The sequence below is a fragment of the Neovison vison genome, chromosome 3 (genome assembly GCF_020171115.1).
Source record: "Neovison vison isolate M4711 chromosome 3, ASM_NN_V1, whole genome shotgun sequence".
Classification (NCBI taxonomy): domain Eukaryota; kingdom Metazoa; phylum Chordata; class Mammalia; order Carnivora; family Mustelidae; genus Neogale; species Neogale vison.
The window spans coordinates 195,904,413-195,912,150 of record NC_058093.1 but is presented as its reverse complement, the minus strand read 5'-3'; positions in this window follow the sequence as shown (position 1 = coordinate 195,912,150).

The following is a 7,738-nucleotide window of genomic DNA, read 5'->3' as shown; positions in this document are numbered from 1 at the left end:
GTGACGCCCAAAGCGAGTTCGCCGTGCGTTTTCCCACCAATTCTCACAAGCGTTCTGCTGAAACTGGGATCGGTTTGGGCAGAATGCTCATGAGAATTGGCCGGCATTGGGCAGGTCTGCGGAACGCCCTGCTCTCCATGGCCCAGGACACTTTATCGCCCAGGGCATGCTGCGGCCATCCTGAAAGGATGTGGATAAAACGCGGACCACCAGGGGGCGCTGGCGCAGCGGAGCGTACCCGGAGCAGAGTTGAAGGATGGTGGCGGCCAAGCGTGTGCCTCCGTCTTTCGCGCCGATGGGGCGCCCCAGAATGGGGCTTACGTCATTGTGGGCACACAGGATTATCTCGCTCCGAGGGTTGTCGGAAGTGCTGAAAGGTACCGTTGGCGCCAGAGTGGTAGGGACATGCGTGGCCGTGGGAATCAGGGTTCCCGATATGGAGGCCACGAAGGACAGGACCCCGGAAGCAGAAGGCTGGGGGGCAGGCGAGGGTTCGAGCCCGGGCTGCGTGATAGTCCAAGCCCCATGGTACAGCACCAGGAATGGGACCCCCGCAGGCCGAGGATAAGAAGGGGTCCAACTAGCCTCCGTCTGCCTAGGGGAGGGCTCCTTGGAGGTGTTCGTAAGTGAGCGCTCGAAATGCCGGGCCAGGCCCCAGGGGGCGGCCCTGCAGAACTGTGACGCTCGAAGCGAGTTCGCCAGGCGTTTTCCGGCCAATTCTCAGAGCGTTCTGCCCAAACCGGGATCGGAATCGGCAGAACGCACGTGAGAATTGGCCAGCATTGGGCAGCCCTGTGGACCGCCCTGCTATACGTGGCCCAAGGCCCCTTCTCGCCCAGGGCATGTTGCGGCCGCCCAAAAAAACGTGCGATAGATGCAGCCCACCAGTGGGCGCCGGCACACGGGAGCGTTCCTGGAGCAGAGTTGAAGGACAGGTGGCAGCAGGGCATGCGCCTCTGTTTTTTCAGGCTGATGGGGCGCAAAAGGATGGGGCGGTCCTCAGTTGGGTCATACAGGTTTCCTCCGCTCCGAGGCTGGTCCGAAGAGCCGAAATACACCGTTGGCGCTGGGGTGGGAGGAGAAGGCATGGCCGCGTTACTCAGGTTTCCCCAGAGGTAGGCACCGAAGGACAGGACCCCAAAGCGGATGGCTGGGAAGGTATCGAAATTTCGAGCCTCAGGCTCAGTGCAGCCTGGCCCCATGGAACAGCGCCAGGGAGGGGACCCCCCGCCGGAGGATTAGCAGGAGGCATGGGCCTCGCTGCAGCTTGTCTCGCAGAGGACTTCATTGCGAGGTTTGTGAGCGAGCGCACGCGATGCCGGGCCAGGCCCAAGGGGGCGGCCCTGCAGAGGTGCTGCGCCCGAAGCGAGTTTGCCAGGCTTTTTCCGGCCAGTTCTCATGAGTGTTCTGCCCAAACTGGGATCGGTTTGGGCAGAACGCTCATGAGAATTGGCCGGCATTTGGAGAACCTGCGGACCACCCTGCTCTTGTGGCCCAAGGCCCTTACTAACCCAGGGATGCTGTGGACGCCCAGAAAATGCGCGGGTTGCGCAGGCGCAGGGGTGCATTCACGGAGCATAGTTGAAGGTCAGGTGGCGGCCGGGCTACGCCACCGTCATTCGGGTAGATGGGGTGCCCAAGGATGGGGCTGACCTCATTGTGAGCACGCAGGTTTATCTCGCTCCAAGGGTTGTCCGAAGCGTTGAAAGGCACCGTTGGCGCCAGAGTGGTAGGGAAATGCGTGGCCGTGGGACTCAGGGTTCCCGATATGGAGGCCACGAGGGACAGGACCCTGGAAGCAGAAGTCTGAGGAAGCAAGCAGGGGTTCGAGCCCGGGCTTCGTGACTGGTCTGGCCCCATGGAAGGGCGCCTGGGATGGGATCTCTGCAGGCGAAGGATCAGCAGGCGTCGGTCTCGCCGCCGCTTGCCTCATGGAAGGCTCCTGGGCGGGGTTCATGAGCAAGCGCTCACAGTACCAGGCCCGGGCGCGGGGGGAGGCCCTGCAGAAGTGTGACGCCCGAAGCGAGTTCGCCAGGCATTTTCCGGCCAATTCTCACGAGCGTTCTGCCCAAAAGATCGGAATCGGCAGAACGCTCGTGAGAATTGGCTGGCATTGGGAAGCCCTGCGAAGCGCTCTACTCTCCCTGGCCAAGGGCCGTTTCTCACCCGGGGCATGGGGCGGCCACCTGTAAAACGCGCGGAAACGTCGCAGCCCACCCGGAGGCCCCGGCGCTGGGAAGCATTCCCAGAGCAGAGTTGAAGGACCGGTGGCGGCCAGGCCTACGCTTCCGTCTTTAGGTTGGATGGGGCGCCCAAGGATGGGACTACCTCAGTTGGGGCACAAAGGTTTCTCTCACTCTGAGGTTGTCCAAAGTGACGAAAGGCACCATTGGCGCCGGTGTGGGAGTGGGAGGCATGTCCGCAGGACTCAGGGTTCCCCAGATGGAGGCACCAAGGGATAGGAACCCAGAAGCAGATGGATGGGTAGCAGGCGAAATTGCCCGGACTTCATGGCGGGCCAGGCCCCAATGAACAGCGGCAGGGAGGGGACCCCAAAGGAGGATTAGCAGGAGGCGTCAGCCTCGCCCCACCCTGCCTCGCAGAGGGCTTCCTTTCGGGTTGGAGCGCGATTGCTCTCAATGCCGCGCCAGGCCCGGGGGGGGGGGGAGCCGTGTAGACGTGCGGCACCCGAAGCGAGTTCACCGGGCATTTTCCGTCCAACTCTCACGAGCGTTCTGCCCAAACCGGGATTGGTTTGGGCAGAACGCTCGTGAGAATTGGCCGGCGTTGGGCATCCCGGCGGACCGCCCTGCTCTCCGTAGCCCAGGGTCCCTTCTCGCCCAGTGCATGCTGCGGCCGCCCGGAACACGCGAGGAAATGACACGGCCCACCATGGGGCGCTGGCGTGCTGGAGCGTTCCCGGAGCAGTGTTGAAGTACGGGTGGTGGCAGGGCGTGTGCCTCCGTCTTTTCGGGCTGATGGGGCGCCCAAGGATGGGGCTGTCCTCAGTTTGGACATGCAGGTTTCTCTCGCTCTGAGTCTTGTCCGAAGTGCCGAAATGCACCGTTGGTGCTGGGGCGGGAGGCGGAGGCATTGCCTTGGGACTCAGGATTCCCAAGATGGAGGCACAGAGGGACAGGACCCCGGAAGCGGAAGGCTGGGAAGCAGGCGAAATTTCGAGCCTGAGTCTCGAGGCAGCCCTGGCCCCATGGGACGGCGCCAAGTAGGGGACCCCTGCAGGCAGAGAAGCAGGAGACATCAGCCTCGCCACAGTGTGCCTCACGGAGGGATCCTTGGCGGGGTTCCTGAGCGAGCTCTCGCTATGCTGGGCCAGGCTCTGTGGGGCGGCCCTGCAGACATGTGACACCCGGAGTACAGAAGGCGTTTTCCGCCAATTCTCACGAGCATTCTGCCCAAACTGGGATTGGTTTGGGCAGAACACTCGTGAGAATTGGCCTGCATTGGGCAGCCCTACGGACCGCCCAGCTCTCCGTGGCCAAGCGCCCTTTCTCACCAAGAGCATGCTGCGGCCAGCCGATAAAGGCGTGGAAACGATACGGCCCACCCGGGGGCGCCGGCGCTGGGGACCATTCCCGTAGCAGAGTTGAAGGACGGGTGGCGGTAGGGCGTGCGTTTCCGTCTTTTCAGGCTGATGGGGCGCCCAAGGATGGGGCTGTCCTCAGTTAGGTCATGCAGGTTTCTCTCGCTCCAAGGCTTGTCCAAAGCGCCGAAATGCACTGTTGGCACCGGGGTGGGAGGGGGAGGCGTGGCCGTGGGAATCAGGATTTCCCAGATGGAGGCACCGAGGCACAGGACCCCGAAGCCGAAGGCTGGAGAGCAGTCGAAATTTCGAGCCTGAGGCTCGGTGCAGCCTGGCCCCATGGAACAGCACCAGGGAGGGGACCCCCGCAGGAGGATTAGCAGGAGGCATCGGCCTCGCGGTAGCTTGTCTCGCAGACGGCTTCCTGGAGATGTTTGTGCGCGAGCGTTCGCGATGCAGGGTCAGGCCCCTGGGGGCAGACCTGCAGACATGCTATGCCAGAAGCGAGTTCGCCGGGCGTTTTCTGGCCAATTCTCACGAGCGTTCTTCCCAAACCAGGAACAGTTTGGACAGAACGCTCCTGAGAATTGGCCGGCGTTGTACAGTCCTGCGGACTGCCCGGTTCTCCGTGGCCCAGGGCCCCTTCTCGCCAAGGGCATGCTGCCGCCGCCCAGAAAACGCGAGGAAACGACTCGGCCCACCATGGGGCGCCGGGGCGCGGGAGAGTTCCAGGAGCAGAGTTGAAGGACGGGTGACGGCAGGGCGTGCACCTCCGTCTTTTCCAGCTGATGGGGCGCCCAAGGATGGGGTTGACCTCAGTGGGGGCATGCAGGTTTCTCTCGCTCTGAGGTTGTTTGAAGCGACGAAAGGCACCATTGGCACTGGTGTGGGACAGGGAGGCGTGGCTGCGTTACTCAGGTTTCCCCAGATGGAGGCACCGAGGGACAGGACCCCGAAGCGGAAGGCTGCGAAGCAGTCGAAATTTCGAGCCCGAGGCTTGGTGCCGCCTGGCCCCATGTAACAGCGCCAGGGAGGGGACCACCGCAGAAGGCTTAGCAGGAGGCGTTGGCCTCGCTGCAGCTTGTCTCGTGGAGGGCTTCCTGGCGGGTTGGAGCACGATTGCTCCCAATGCTGCCCCAGGCCCGGGGTCGGGGGTGGCCGTGCAGACATGCGGCGCCGAAGCGAGTTCAACGGGCGTTATCCGGCCAATTCTCACGAGCGTTCTGCCCAAACCATGATCGATTTGGGCAGAATGCTCGTGAGAATTGGCTGGCCTTGGGCAGCCCTGCGGACCGCCCTGCTCTCCGTGGCCCACGGCCCATTCTCTCCCAGGGAATGCTGCGGCTGCCCGGAAAACGCACAGAATCGACTGGGGCCACTAGGGGGCGCCAGCGCGCAGGGGAGCGTTTCCGGAGCAGAGATGACGGAGGAGTGGCGGCAGGGCGTGCGCCTCCATCTTATCCGGCTGATGGGGCACCCAAGGATGGGGCTGTCTGCATTTGGGTCATGCAGGTTTCTCTCTCTCCGAGGCTTTTCCGAAGGGCTGATATGCACCGTTGGTGCCGGGTGGGAGGGGGAGGTGTGGCCGCAGGACTCAGGATTCCCCAGATGGAGGCACAGATGCACAGGACGCTGGAAGCCGAAGGCTGGGAAGCTGGAGAAATATCGAGCTCGAGTCTCGTGGAAGCCCTGGCCCCATGGAACGTCGCCAAGGAGGGGACACCCGCAGGCCGAGGAACAAGTGGTGTCGGCCTCGCCGCAGCCTGGCCAGCGGGGGTCTTTCCCACGAGGTTTGTTCGCGAGCGCTCGTGAAGCCGGGCCAGGCCCAGAGGGGTGGCCCTGCAGAGGTGCTGCGCCCGAAGCGAGTTCGCCAGGCTTTTTCTGGCCAATTCTCATGAGCGTTCTGCCCAAACCAGGATCGGTTTCGGCAGAACGCTCATGAGAATTGGCCGGCATTGGGAGGCCCTGCAGACCACCCTGCTCTGTGGCCAAGGGCACTTACTCTCCCAGTGATGCTGTGGCCGCCTGGAAAAAGCGCAGAAATGACGCAGCCCACCAGGGGGCGCCGGAGAAGGGGTGCGTTCATGGAGCAGAGTTGAAGGTCGGGTGGCGGCCAGGCTACGCCACCGTCATTCGGGTAGATGGGGCACCCAAGGATGGGGCTGACCTCATTTTGGGCACGCAGGTTTATCTCGCTCCGAGGGTTGTCCGAAGTGCCGGAAGGCACCGTTGGCACCATAGTGGTAGGGAGATGCGTGGCCGTGGGCCTCAGGGTTCCCGATATGGAGGCCACGAGGGACAGGACCCCGGAAGCTGAAGGCTGGGAAAGCAGGCGAGGGTTCGAGCCCGGGCTTCGTGATGGGTCCAGCCGCATGGAACAGCGCCAGGGATGGGACTCCCGCAGGCCGAGTATCAGCAGGCATCGGCCTCGACGCAGTCGGCCTCATGGAAGGCTCCTGGGCGGGGTTTGTGATCAAGCACTCACAGTGCCAGGCCCGGCCCCGGGGGGAGGGCCTGCAGACGTGTGATGCTTGAAGCGATTTCACCGGGCGTTTTCCCGCCAGTTCTCAGGAGCGTTCTGCCAAAACTAGGATCACTTAGGGCAGAGCGTTCGTGAGATTTTGGCCGGTAGCCCTGCGGAAAACCCACCTCTCCATGGGACTGGGCCCTTTCTCGCCCAGGGATACTGGGTCCGCACAGAAAATGCGCGGAAAGTACGCGGCCCACCAGGGGGCTCGGGGCACTGGAGCATTCCCGGAACAGAGTTGAAAGGCAGGTGGCAGCCGGGCGTGCGCCAGTCATTCGGGTAGATGGGGCGCCCAAGGATGGGGCTGAGCTCATTGGGGGCAGGCAGGTTTATCTCGCTCTGAGGGTTTTCCGAAGCGCTGAAAGGCACTGTTGGCACCAGAATGGTAGGGAGATGCGTGGCCGATCGTGACCCATTAGGGTTCCCGATATGGAGGCCACTAGTGACAGGACCCCAGAAACAGAAGGCTGGGAAACCAGGCGAGTGTTCGAGCCCAGGCTTCGTGACAATCCCGGCTCCTAGAAACAGCGCCAGGGATGGGACCCCTGCACGCTGAAATCAGCAGGCGTCGGCCTCGCTGCAGTCGGCCTCGCAGAAGGCTCCTTTGCGAGGTTCATGAGCAAGTGCTCGCAATGCCGGGCCAGGCACCAGGGGGCGACCCTGCAGAAATGTGATGCCCGAAGCGAGTTCGCTGGGAGTTTTCCGGCCAATTCTCATGAGCGTTCTTCCCAAACTGGGATCGGTTTTGGCAGAACCCTCGTGGGAATTAGCCGGCGTTGGGCGGCCCTGCGGACCTCCCTGCTCTCCCTGGCCGAGGACCCTTTTTATCCCGAGGCATGGGGCGGCCGCCCGGATAACGCACAGAAAGGAAACGGCCCATGTGGGGCCTCCAGCACATGGGAGCGTTCCTGGAGAGAATTGAAGGACCGCTGGCGGCTGGGCGAGCGCCACCGTCTTTAGGGCAGATAAGACGCCCAAAGATGGGGTTGACCTCATTGTTGGTACCCAGGTTTATCTCGCTCCGAGGTTGTCTGAACCACTGAAATACACCTTTGGCACCGGCGTGGTAGGGTATTGCGTGGCCTCGAAACTCAGGTATCCCGATATGGAGGCCACGAGGGACAGGACCCCAGAAGCAGAAGGCTGGGGAAGCAGGCGAGGGTTCGAACCCGGGCTTCGGGACGGGACCGGCCCCATGGTACAGCGCCAGGGATGGGACCCTTGCAGGCCGAGGATCAACAGACGTCGGACTCACTGCAGCCTGCCTCGGGGAGGACTCCTTGTCAGGGTTTGGGAGCCAACGCTCGAAATACCGGGCCAGGCCCAGGGTGGGGCCCTTCAGACATGTGTCGCCCGAAGCGAGTTCGCCAGGCATTTTCCGACAAATTCTCAAGAGCGTTCTGCCCAAACCGGGATCAGTTTGGGCAGAATGCTCGTGAGAAGTGGCTGGCATTGGGCAGCCCTTCGGACCGCCCTCCTCTCCATGGCCCACGGCACTTTCTCGCCCGGGGCATGGGTCAGCCACTCGGAAAACAAGCAGAAACGACGCGGCCAATTCGGGGCCTCTGGCGCAGGTGAGTGTTCCCAGAGCAGACTGAAGGACAGGTGACAGCAGGCCATGCGCCTCTGTCTTTTTGGGCTGATGGGGCACCCAGGGATGGGGCTGACCT